The sequence below is a fragment of the Acomys russatus genome, chromosome 8, assembly GCF_903995435.1.
Source record: "Acomys russatus chromosome 8, mAcoRus1.1, whole genome shotgun sequence".
Lineage (NCBI taxonomy): Eukaryota > Metazoa > Chordata > Mammalia > Rodentia > Muridae > Acomys > Acomys russatus.
Window position 1 is genome coordinate 59,830,466 of NC_067144.1, and position 14,259 is coordinate 59,844,724.

The window sequence follows — 14,259 nt, forward strand, 5'->3', positions numbered from 1 at the left end:
AAGGTGTTTCTTGGAGAAGTAAAACATTTTTTTTTAATCTCAGAAAAGCTCCAATTGAAGTGTGAGAGCAGCATCCCAATAAGTTATGAATAAATGAAGACACATCATTCATCTGCACATACTACAGTCTCCACGGAGAACATTCCTGAAATCTAAAACTTCATTGTTTGGTAGCCCTTCAAAAATTTGTAGATATAAAAATACAGAAACAATAATTATCAGTAAATTTTTAAAATTATTAATGCATCTTGTTAATAACTTTCTAGCTCCATAAGTGCAAAACAATACCTAAACAAATTCTGAGATTGGCAAGATCCTCTGTAATAATCAACTAGATGAAGTAGAAGAGAGAGAGAGAGAGGGAGGGAGGGAGGGGGAGAGGGAGGGAGTAGGGAGAGAGAGAGAGAGAGAGAGAGAGAGAGAGAGAGAGAGAGAGAGAGAGAGAGAGAGAGAGAGAGAGAGAGAGAGAGAGAGAGAGAGAGAGAACTTCTTTCATGGTAGAAGTCAGCAAATCACATACTAGTATTAAGTGTGAACTGATGACAATCTTTAAGCTTCAGGAAACACCGACACAAATGTCATTGACAGCCCTGTCGGTGTTTACAGGTACATGTGATCTCTAGGGAAGCCAAAAGTGTGCCTATGGCTTTACCTTCTTCCATTATGATTTTCCTTTATTATTATGTTTGGGCATTTACTGAGTTTTCAGGAAAGGCCATGGAATAAGTTTAGTGCCTTAAAGCATGCTTTTAAGAGTCCAAAGCAACACAAAATACAGACTATCCACTAACAAACTCACTACACCTTCAGATTTCTCAGTTCTTTGACACTGAGACCAAAGATAAAAAAAAACAACTTATAATTGGGGTAAAAGAACTGAGTGAATTGTTTCTCTATTTACAGTAATATAATCATATAATCTTCACAGGAGTAGGGAAGCCTGATATCTGTATTTGTTGTGTGATTGTTCCTTGCCCCAAATAAAAATGACTTTTAATTTACATTACCTGTACATTTAAGAAAAGAAAAAGAAATGTGTAACTTAAAGAATTGGATTTAGGAACATAATAATTGGTTTAGCTCATCCAAGTTTTCCAACTGAGATTAGGAAACGCCATATATTGAAGGAAGGTTATTGTGTGAACCATGGTCAATGAAGACATCCCCAAACATATAGATAGTAGTATGGAAAGGAGAGAGAGCAAACCTGTTAGAAACAGAAATAACAACAACAGATAGAAAATATAAAGCTGTGGTAAATAGACAATGCCACAGTTTTACTATACATAGCAGTCAAAAGTCTATGTTGACCAAACTTTGTAAGTAATAGTGATTAGATATAGGCTATGGTATGCTTTAGTAACTCACATTCTAGAGAGCCAGGAACAATGGAACTGGTATGAAAAGAGGTGGTCAGCATCCTTTTAAGCACCAGCATGTCTTACTAGTGTCTATTCCTATTGAGCTGTTCTATAAGATTTTGAGTATGAAGCATCACATTTTGCCACTCATTTCCAAATATCATTGCTCAATTATAATTCTAGTGACAACAGTTTATAGAAATGGGAGCAAAAAAAATCCTCTGAGTTACCATGATTTCACAATGAACTTTTGATTCCAAAGGATAAAAGTCACTTTTGACTTGATAATGAGAGATTGTAAAACCTCTGAAAACCTAGGATAAGTCTTGAACTGGCACACGTTCAAGACTGATGCATCTTATTGACTCAAAGAAATTCAAAGTAGACCAACCAAGGAAAGATTTTTCCTTCTTTATTCATAGAAGAGTTTACAAACTTTAATAATAAAAGGGCCAAAGAAAATAAAAGTTGTGATATTATCTAAGTTCATAAACACTGGTGTTTTCTCCAATGTGTAGATGTTATTTTTCAATTGTTGTATACATGTACTTATAGGGAGGTGAGGGCAGGTAGCTAAAGAGGTAAATGTGAGTTGGAAAAAAAGATGGTCTGTCCTGTTGAGGGGATTTTGCTATTACTATACTATGCTTAATACTAGAGGCAAAAGGGCTCAGAGGAGACAACACACATGGAAAAGTACATGGGACAAAGGAATAACAAAAATTAGTTGTATATGAAAATGCTACCTGCTGTCCTTCCTCTGAGACTTGATACCTTATGAGAATATATAGGGGGAGGTAATCCCCCTCAGGAACAGTCATAGGGGAGGGGAATAATGGAAAAATGGGGGGGGGGAATGGGAGGATACAAGGGATGGGATAAACATTGAGATGTAACAAGAATAAATTAATAAAAAAAAAAAAAAAAAAAAAAAAAAGAAAGAAAAGAAAAGAAAGTGCTATAAGAATACCTGCGACCTTGTGTGCTAACTTTGAAAGTATAATGAAGTAAGTATCCCTGCCAAGGAACCCAAACTGTACTTTCACCAGTTTTCAAAGACACTGCCCTACTGATCTGTCAACAAAACTCAGTGTAATGAAGAAATTATGTTTATTATTACATGGTATTTTGTTATAGCCAAAGCAATTAGGACAAGTTTTTGTTGTTGTTCTTTTTGAGAAATTGCCTTGGCATGGGGATTTGAATTAGTTATTTCCCTACATCTAGTCTTAAATCAGTTATTACCTGTTTTAACTTCCCACATTCTGGGTTATCACTGAACTACCATACCCAGATATGTTTATCAATGATTCTTATTTGTCTATTTGCAAAAAACCTTAACATGTGCTTTAAATATTTGTTTGGTTCCTAAACTTCCTTGTTAAACTTTCCATAATGTATCTTGTAGTCTAGAAACACTAAAACCATGTGTTATTAGTGGATCAAGTATTTTTTGACAAATAAATTCAGCTAAGACTCCAACCACCTACCCATATGTTGCTAGTAGTAAAAATCATTTGTTTTATTAAACAAATCATACAACACTTGATTTAATTAATTGGAAATGACATTACCTCTTCTGACTATATATTATTTATAAGTAACTTTAACTTCAATGTTTTCCTAAAATTTTTTTAGTTAAAGTTTAAAGAATTATTTGTTCTTGTTATTTTTTATATTTTTAATTTTCTTTACCTGATAATTATTTTACTTTTGTTATTCAGAATACAAACCTCTCTGAAGGAAAAAAAAGATAGCATTTATTTCAGTGTCAGTGTCAGGGCATTACCAATAGTCCAGTCTCTTGAAATTTTCTGAATAGTTATATAATAATAGTGTGTCAATGGCAAGAAACTTTAGCTATGTATGTATGTTTTAAAATGAGTATGGCTGTATATGATTATCTATTTTGTGAATAATGTCCTTTTGCCTATATATTTGTTTTCTAGAGATATAAGTCTTAGGAAAAATATTTCTTGTGATATAAGTTCTTCATTGGCAATTTTTACTTTGGTCTTTATACTGGTATGAATATTTATAATATGTAATGATTTTATAAATGTACTTGAGTTGGCAGCAACAATTACTTCAATATGTTGAAAGTTAAATACATTGAAGGAAACTAAAATGGCATGAACTACTTAAAAAAATGGAACAAGAATGAATGGGAACTTTTAAGTGCTTAAAAATGTCTAGTAGTCACTTTTTTGAGAGGAACATATTATAATTTTTAGTTTTTAGTTAGACTTAACAACATTTTGTTATCTATTTACTGATTAATTTTTGTTATGAGTTGCATATAAAATAATTAGTTGGAACAAGTATCTCTCTAATATGCCTGGAGCAATCCACAGTTTAGGAAAGAATAATTAATAATTAAATATGCTATTCAGTAGGCATTTAAAAGGAATCCCTACAATGTAGTAGTACATAGGCTCAATGGTTTAAGGGCATATAGACTGAACAAAATACAATGCTTTAACACAGGATTAATGCACTGTATTAGAGATAATAAAATGGGTTCACATATAACCCTTACATTAATCTGTTAGAAGTATGAAAACAACTTGATGAAAGTGACAAAGCAAGATGGGTAGGGCAAGGTCTTATCAGGAGAGATATGGGAGGAAGTGTGTTTTATTGAGCAAATATAGGAACAAGATTTGTGGTAAAATGCAATGTACTCACAAGAATCACAAACTTATTCTTCCTTAGCTTGCAGCCAAAACATCCTAGTCTCCAGCCTTCTTGGGAGTTGAGTAGATGCAAAAATGGAAAAATGGAAAAGCCAATTATAAAAGAGTCATTCAAGAATAGGTATTTAAGGAGCTTATTTTCTAAACAGGAAAATAAAATAAAATGAAATGGGGTGAGATTACACACATAACAAGTTTAACAAAATGAGCTCTAGAAGTAAAATAAGTGCTGTACAGTGAAGGTAGAATTCAACAAAAGGAGATAGACAAGTGGCCCATTTTCAGTAGAAGGAAATCACATTAACTCAATGTAATATTGAATGCACATAGAAGTAGCAATGTTGGAAAACATTAGTATATGTTAATAAAGTATTTGATAATGCAAATAATCTAAAGTTCCTTCAATAAATGAAGACAAAAACTGAGAAAAGACCACAACAAATATTTGTGAAAGAATTTCAGGCAGCAACAATCTGACGTAACTCAGGTTTTCCCAAAGCAAACATTTACCTTTAATTAGTTTATGACGAATCCTTAAGAATATGATAAGTTGTTTTCTTAAAGTTCTCTCTGACTGCTAGCTGAGGGCAGCAACCTAAGTTTTCTGTGAATGGAAAGGACTGAAGTGTGTCTAATGGATAGGGCCCAACCCTGGGTTCACCATTGTTTTTCCTGATAGGAAACTGTATTCTTGATTAGCCCCAATAATATAATTTTGACTATCCCAAGCCTACTTGATGAAAATCTATTTAAATATCCTCAAAGGCATATGGCTAGGCTTTTATAGAATAACATAGAATTTCATATCTTCAGAAATCTCTACAGAAACAATAGAAGACTGGTAATCTAGGAACTTCAATGCTTGTAAGGACCAGTGGATAGTCTACAACAAATATGTGTATTTGTCCCATGTGTATATATTTGTGTTTCTGTTCACATATATGTATATATTCTTTTGCCTCAGTAAGAACATTTTATTCCTTAACATGCTCTTATTTTAAAGTGAATTTAAGTTTATCTTGTGACCAATACATAACATACATACATGTACATCCTAATGTAGCACATGAACTTTAAACATATAACCGTTGGATGATGGTCAATCATGATAACACAGATCATCAAGAATTTACCATTTGCTTTGATAAGAACTTTAGGAATATGATTCCTAGGACATTAAATATTCAACATATAGATCTATTGGTATACTAACACATAGTAGTTCAATTAGAACCATTTTATATCGTACTGTAACTCTAAACTCACCAATCACTCCCCATCAGCACCTTCTCTTTACTTCTCATTCAACTTTCAAAATATATATGATCAACTATTTTTCAAAATTTACTTTTAAAAAATATAATATGGTTCATATCCTTCTATGTCTCCAATATACATCCCAGTGATCTTTTCTTGCCTTGAATTTATGGCTTGCATTTTGTTTACTGCTTACTTAAGTTCTGTCATATTCTCTTTCCTTCTTTTGCTTCCTTTAGATTAATCAAGATTTTAAAATATATGTCCCCTTCTATTAGTGCTAATGCATATTTTTAAAAAAAAACCACACCAAGATTTGGTTAAATGGAAATTAATTTTTATTTATTATTTTAATTATACTAATTTATCATAATTCCCTATGACTGTGTGTGTGTGTGTTTGTGTGTGTGTGTGTGTGTGTGTGTGTGTGTGTGTGCCTGCCCATCCATATGTGTGCTATGTCACACATGGATAAGTGAAAATAACATTTTACAGTTGGTTTGTTCCTTTCCCAAGGCTTTCTGTGAATCCATCTTATTTTGGCTGAGTTGTATGAGCATGTTCTCCCAAGGGGCCATGTCACTTGCCTTCAAATTCAAATTTTACTATAAACCTAATTCTTGACATATATGTAGCTTGAAGTTTTTTATTATTCTAAGTCAATACTTAAAATCTACAATTTTTTATATATACAACATATTGTATTTATAAATTTATGAAATTTCAAAATACTGATTTCATTTCTCTATAAGTAATTTATTTTTGTTTTCTTTACTGATGTTATCAATAATTTTAATTGTATATTATCACCTTTTGCAATTCATTAATAACTGAATTTTTATATTTCCCTTTGGGTCTTTCTTCTGCTTGAGAGACCATCCATTTCAGAACTTCCACTTAACTTTGTAATACTTCATTTCAAAATTAACTTTTATAACATATACAATTTAACTTTGCAATTCTCTGTGCTTCAAATGATAAACTAAAATTTCTTTTCCTCTTAAGTACAGTAAATTGTTTCTTGTAGGAACAGGCTAGTATTGAACAAAATGATTAGGAACATTAAAAACTAAATAGGACTCCTAAATGTTGACAGCTTACACATTTTCTCCCTTGGCATAATTGGGTCTGAGAAAACAATGAAGATCTTCTGTCTTAAAAAACGATTTACTGATCATCCTCTATTTGTTAGTGAAAAGAAGCCAGTTGAGGAAAAATCTTCCATTTGTATTTTTATTTTCTGTTCATGACACTTTTTCACAGATGTTTAACATTAAAAACTGCAAATTATTTTTTCACTACATATTAATAATTCTTTTAGGCTTAGGTGGGATTACAAAGGAGATAAATTTTTAATGAGTATTGTGTAAACACTTAAATGTGCAAATAATGCCCATTCTTTGAAGCATGGTCAGGAACCCAGTACATAAACAACCTGCAACAACCCCTTCTACTTCCACTGTCAAGATTGTGTTTAGATGTTTAAAAGTGCACACACAAGAAGTACCATGGGTCACGAATACAGAATAACATGCGTTTTTATGATGTATATCTGTTGTTATTGTTTTATTTTATTTTGCTTTTTGTTTGTTCTTATTTTGTTTTATTGAGAAAGAGTTTCTCCATGTAACAGCCAAGGCTGTTCTGGGATTGACTCTATAGACCAGTCTGGCCTCAAATTCACAAAGTTCTGCTTGTTTCTGCCTGAGATTAAAGGCATGTCCCACCACTGCCATTCTTAGTATTATTTTAAAATATATTAGCACTATAACCTAAATGTATTAGAGAGATGTGGGAAGCTGAAGCTATCACCCTCGCTAAGATGGCGCCTGGCAACCTGCCAGGCAAAATGACTTGCAATTCTGCTTCTGGTAAACAAGTCTTTATTTGGGTTGTGGGCCGCGCTTTGCTCTGACGTATGCATCCCGCCTTATCGGGAACCAATTGGAGCTACCGACATAAGGGCTGCTGATTAGATGAGGTATAGCATATTAGCGGGGATCCAGGGTTGGGGAAAAAAAGAAGCTTGTTAAAAAAAATTCCTGAATAAACCGTCTGGAGAAGAACACTCGGGTCGTGTCCTTATTTTCCACTGGTCGGAAGGGTCGCGACAGAGAGACAGTACAGCCAAAACACAGTAGCTATTTCAGCTACTCATCCAAGCAATTAGCTCTTTTTTCCCCCACATAAACTTCCTACTTTATTAAGGCACAACATCAGATACTGGTCATACAATATGCCCTGGATATCCTCCAAGATTCTGTATCATTCATTTTCTGTTAGTTCTTATTCCTTTGGAAAAATACCTTAGAAACATTCTCATGTTGTTAGATTTATTATATTCATTAAATACCACATTTGTCAACACAATTCTTACTTTTTGAACAATTTAATGTAAAATTACTGACATAAATATTTCTGTATACAATTAATGTAAAACTATTCCAGATGATGACTGGAATCACAAACATATACACTGTCCCTCTTTCTCTAATTTCCTTAAAAATAATAATAACAAAAACTTTTCATTAAATTTAACTTGGAAAAATTTTATCTGTAGGATAAAGCATTACATAATGTTCTTAAAAAACAATGAAAGATGGTACAACATTTTGTAAGTCAAATAATATCAACATCTTCATCAAGGACTGCTGAGGTCATCTACTTAGGTATGAAGAAAATAATTAAACTGAATAGATACCAAACATAGTAACATGCCACTGTAGTCACTAAGAAATGAAAACACTCTATCAGAACATTGGAACCCAGCTGCAATAAAGAAAAGGAATAATTTTCTAAATGTATTATATAGTACAGTTTGAATGATTGCTAAGCTACAAAATACAGAAACTTTTCATGACATATATAGACTTTGATTTCTTACTAAAGCTTCAATACCCTAGAACCTTTATAAGATATAAGAAACATAACAAATACTTATAATAAAAATACTATGTATATATGCATACAATTTTAAAAGTCTGGTAAAGGCTGGCCATTTTCATTTTAAGAAATATACTGAATTTTAAAATAATTAATAACAAATCATTTACAACACTAGCAATATAGACTAAATATCATGCATTAGTTTTTATAACATACAAATAACTTTATATATATGTATATTTTTTTGTTTAGTGATACTTCTCAAGATAAAAAAGATAAGAATGTAATAGAAATCTTTGCAAGAGAGCCCAGCATGATATCAGAAACATATGAAATGGACCTTTAAAAGACTTAAAATATAGGTTATTTTACTTCTTCCAAGAGTATGTTGGTGTCATAATAAATAAGATCAAGGTAGGAAACCAACAAGGATGTCTAGCTGAAGGACTTTCACTGATAATTTCCAGGATGAGAACAGTGGGTGCTTGAGCTTAAATAGTACCTTTTTTTTTTTTAACTTACTATTGTTAGATGTCTCATGAATAACTGCTGTGAAAAACAGCATAAAACAAGCTCAAAAAGAACTGTTAAACTTCATTACTGGAGGAGTAAGAAACAGACCAAGGAATCACACTGTGTACTAGTTCAGCCTAGGAAAGAGAATGCAGCTAATATCTCACAAAATAAAATATGGACTACAGAGTAAAAACTATTTTTATAAAATAAATATAATTACACCACAAATATAGAAGCTAAAAATTAATTTACTGAAATCAGAGGTTCTGTTCATTTGTCCCAGCCTATATAGATCACCCCATGAAAGACTCCATATTGCTGAGAAGTTAGCTAGAGACATCAGGAAAATGTCACATATTTTGTGATTCATTCTCAAAGAATTCAATATTTCAATTGGTGTTAAAAGAGTAAAATTCCTGCTAAACATAATGAGCTCAGAGAGCTATTTATATTTGAAATTTTGAAGCAACTGTGTAATATCTCTTTCTTAACATATAGAATTTTAGAATTTAAAAATCTCATTATTTCTATCCATTGTAATTTGGAGCCTAAACCCTCAAATTTTGTCAGAAACATGTTGGAAGGATTTAACTGGAAGAAAACAAAATGCAAAATCTCCTGCTGTTGACAGACAGAAGCGCTTTCTTGAGGTAAGAACAGATATCCCATTAAAATCTGGGATTTCTGGATCTTCAGTAAGGCCAAATTATGTTGTCTTGGGCAACTAAGATTATATGACCTCTTTCAGTACCTGTACATGTTCCTTTAAAATATGTGCATCCAAGATGTAGTAACTGAACAATTAATTATCCACAAGGATCAGATAACTACCATAATATATGATACAGTGATATAGAAAAGATTTACATAGATTATCTTTCTGTCATGAAGCCTTTGTAGGCTATGTTTATAGTGAACTAATAATATTTAGGAACAATACTGCAGAGTGTTTTGACCTTCTTTTGCTGTTGTATGCCAGTAATTTAATTCTTTTTCACAGTTCACTGTTTAAATGCTAAAAGCACACTCACTGTCTAATTTACAGCATCCAAATACTTTCCTTAATGATATATGTAATAAATGGAATTATTGACAACATTTCTGTGGAACCCACTGATGTACCAGAAACTGCCTAGTAAAGAGAATATACATTTTTGAATGTTGATACTTCCAAGTTTATTAGATATTGTCTATACTATTGTGTGAAACATTCAAACAACATTGTGTGGACATAGTCATTCCTTTTAAATCTGGGACTGTCATCTTTCTTAAGTCATAATTTTTATTTTCTAAGAACAATTATCTTACATCTCTTAATAGTGTTTCTTACGTATACATATCTGGAACTATACTTCTCTGACATTTAGTTCAAACTATCTGCGTCTTTATTTTATATTGTGTTTTTGGTTGTGAACTAGCCTTTTTTGACTGATCCGTCTATCTAGCCCCTTTAAGAAAATCTTAATATTAAATATGAATAGTCATGCCTATGCAATGAAGATTATGCAGGTGTATATAATATAGTAATGTATGTTGGCGGCTGTGCAAGGGGAAGAGCAAACGGCTCTAGAACTCATGGAATGGGGCCCACTGGTTAGCGAACCCATTTTGGTTTTGTCTCGGTGAGACATAATCCTGAGATCTACATGTCTGGAGACTTCACGCTGTTATGGAGCATAGCTCTGCTTGTTAACTTTGCAGTTCTTATAATTCCCTTAATACATGAATCGTGTGAGTATTATAAACGGGGCTTCCAGCCCCTTACTGGGCAGTATCACTGACATACTCAATAAAAATTATTGATCTTTTTCAGGCATTGCAGCTGAAGCAGATTAATGATTCAAGCACCACCTTTGAAAACAATTTACAGATGTAGATTGCTAATATTTTCATTACTCCTAAAAAGAATTTGGCAAAATATATCGTTCAGCAAGGTTAGGTAAAGGTGTTTTGCTATTGGCTCTGATGCATGATATCTTGGAGGATAACTGAAGTTAAGAGAGGTTGAGGTTGGCCAAGCAAGTACAATGTACAGTGGCCCGTAGCAGTTTGGTTGATGTGACTCTATCAAGCGGGGCTGCTGACTGAGATGACGATTAATTTCCTTATTCTATATTTTTTTTGCCCTCAGCTTCCTGATTTGATTTAATAAAACATATTAAGAAAAAGATGAGCATCTTTAGGATTTAAAGTAGTAACAGCTGATTATTTTTATATAGAAGTTTAGATTTGTGGTTCTTTTAAGATCTATTAAGATTACTTCTTAAGATAATTGATTCCTTCTTTGTAACCGCAGATTGCAGCCTGTCAGTAAAGAAAAGCTGGCTGAGAAATTACCTTACTTGTTTATAACCTGTTAATATATAACAAATTGTTTAGTTACGAATGTATGTAGATTCTTGAAATAACATGTTTTTCATGTTTGTTTCTCTCCCATGATAAGTACAATATTTAATCATGTGAAGGTATTGAGGAACACGTTTTTCTTGCCTATACTCATTGTAACCATTCATATGAAGAAAATAGAATGCAAGCAAAACGTGATTTTTATACTACTTGGAAGATCTGGCTCAGATATATAAGTTGTTGGAGAAGTAAGAATGTTGTTGGGATCTTTTTACATCCACAAAAATGAGTGTATGTGCATAAAGTTGTTAGAATCTTTTTCCATCCTCAACAATGCATGTATGTGTATAAGGTGGTTGGAAATTGCTCATTGGAATCTTGTTCCATCCACCAAAGTACATATGTACAATAGCTGGTTGGGTTGGAACTCACTCTGGAGTTTGCTCTATCCACCAACATGTGTGTGTGTGTGTGTGTGTGTGTGTGTGTGTGTGTGTGTACGAATTTTAAAGTGAGAGAAACTTGAAAGAAGAAATGGGTTGTCAAAATCTACCTGCCAGAGTCTATATTCATCACCAGTGTGTGTGTGTGTGTGTGTGTGTGTGTGTGTGTGTGTGTGTGGGTGTTTCCTCTCTCTCCTTCTTTCCCCCTTTTTTTAGACACATGCTACCATCAGTGGAATCTATTACCAGTAACAATCATTTCCATCTTGGAAGGTTGCCCTCAGAGAAAGTACACATGGTCACCGGCCAGCCAGCCACAGGATTCATGCCCTGCCCCAATTTTCCCCAGTTGATGTTGAAGCTGGACTTCAATACTATGTAGTTTCTGTAGTATGACTAATGAGGCTGGATGAAGATGTGGAAGACAGAATATTTGCCTTATTTTTACTTTTTAGACACACACACACAAAATATATTGGACACTGCAAATTTTAATTTTCATTTTTTTGTATTTTGAGACCATTATAAATAAAGACATCATATTTACATCAATTTCAGTGGTCCTTCCTTCACTGGAATGTCTGCTCTGTCTCTCCACGCCCACCTTGTTTTCTCTAATTATCGTTGTTACACATACAAACATACACAAACACATAAATATATGTGTATATTATTGTACTGTCTAAATATTTAAACTTATTGAATCCAGTCAATGTTGCGGTACATGTCTTTAGAGTTGACCACTTAAGACAAGATTGATCAGGACAGTTGTCCTTAGACTAAGTTGATTTTTCCCTGCCTCATTAGCCATTGATTGCCATATGTCTTCTAGGTTATAGGCCCTTGTGAAATTTTCCCACATTCACTCTGAGATGTAAGTTGGTGTTATTATTATTTAGACCTTGTTCAGAATATGGCACTGTTAAGATTTCGTGGGTACAACATCTCTGGCATGTATAGAAGATGTAGAATACCAGAAATCATTTTTAGCCTCTGGCTCTAACATTGGTTCTACCTCCACTTATGTGCCCTACCCAGGGTCTTATAAGAAGAGGTTTCAATGGTCATGGATTCTCTGCATTTTTACCAGGTGTGGATCTCTGCAGCAGTCTCTGTCGGTTGCAGACAGAATTTTCTTTGATGATATGTGGTGTGAGAACTATAATCATCAAAGCAATATTTTTATGAGAGTGAAAGAATCCTTTTAAATTTCATAATAGTCAAGCAACAACGATGTAAGATGGCAGCCACCACAGGCTTAGGAGTAAGTCTCTTAAAATTTCCGACTGTTGGAAGAGCTGGCAGAAGACCAGAAAGGAGTAGGCAATGGCACAGTTAGCTGGAGTCTAGAGGACGACAAAAACATGACGCTTACAAGCTGGAAAGGGATGATAACTGGGCCAACAAGAAGATTTTATGAAAACTGAATATGCAGCCTTAAAATTAGAATGTAGGCCTAAATACCAAAAAGCACCCCCATCTGTAAGATTTGTAACAAAAGTCCCCAGGATGGAGAGGCCTGGTGGCACTCAGAGGAAGGATAGCAGGCTACCAAGAAGAGGCCTCCTATCAGCATATACAGGGGGAGGTGGTCCCCCTCAGTCACAGTCATAGGGGAAGAGAGTAAGGGGAAAATGGGAGGGAGGGAGGAATGGAAGGATACAAGGAATGGGATAACCATTGAGATGTAATATGAATTAATTAATAAAATATATTTTTTAAAAAAAAGTCAATATGAGTGGCATAAATAGTTCAAATGAAGGGGTGGACCCAAGGGCCACAGCAGCGCTGGCGAAATGGCAGAATTCCCACAGCATCAAAGTCGTCCTGCATGAACTTCGACGCTTGATGATGTCAAAAGAGACCATGAATCTGCCACAGCCATAAGAAGGACGGTGCTACAGCAACTTGTAACCAGGGCCATGGCTCCCCTCTCCATCCACCTAAGTCTTCATTTTCCACAGTAGTGAATTTTCTAGATACATCTGTAAACCTCAAAGTATTGGAGAGGAAGCTCTACTCAGACTTCATCGTGAGACACTGTTCTGATACTAATTTCTTGCCCATTTGAAATCCCTAAGTTGTGCTGTGTACCATCTTCTGTTGAGTGTAACCGCTGTCTGCCTGGTTGAACTTCTGGGATCAAGAAGGTGTGTTGAAATTGGTTTCCTCTGGGAGCGGTGGGCACAACTAATGCAACTGTGAATAGACAGGTCACACAATCACCTGCTGCTGGCACGTGCCCTGGGTCGGCCTTTGCCTACCCCGCCCTTAGAATAGATGGAAGGAAAAAAAAAAAAAAAAAAAAAGAATAGATGGAACGGCTTCAAGTGGCAGCCGTGGGACTACTGCTGGGCTTGGAGTGCCTTGGCGGCACCCCTACTCTCTTAAGTCTTAAGTGATGCCACATCCAAGCCATTGTCACCATTCCTCTACTGCAACCTTTGGACAGAGCTTAGATTGTAATCCTCCCCTCCCTCTGAAATTGGCCATGGGTGAGGAATTCAGGGCTCCCCGTCTCCCCACCTTTATCAAGAGGTGCTGCTTTCCTCCTCCTCAATTCTCTTGTTGCCCATTACCACCCAACAGTTGCTGTGGCCAAAAGCTATGAGATGAGATTCGAAGAACCTGGCCTCCCTCACTTAGCTCGGGACCACCCTCATTCATTTGCCACCAGTCTGAGAAGGCAAGGCCAGGTCCTCGGCCCTGCCACCACCATCAACCCATGAGCTGTGAGCTCAGGTTTCAAGGTGA

At 34.6% G+C, this 14,259-nt stretch overlaps 1 pseudogene; it reads left to right on the top strand.

The window, feature by feature from the left end:
- The first annotated feature begins 12,745 nt into the window (after positions 1 to 12,745).
- Positions 12,746 to 13,419, top strand: LOC127193018 (ubiquitin-conjugating enzyme E2 variant 1-like; annotated as a pseudogene).
- The last annotated feature ends 840 nt before the right edge of the window (positions 13,420 to 14,259 follow it).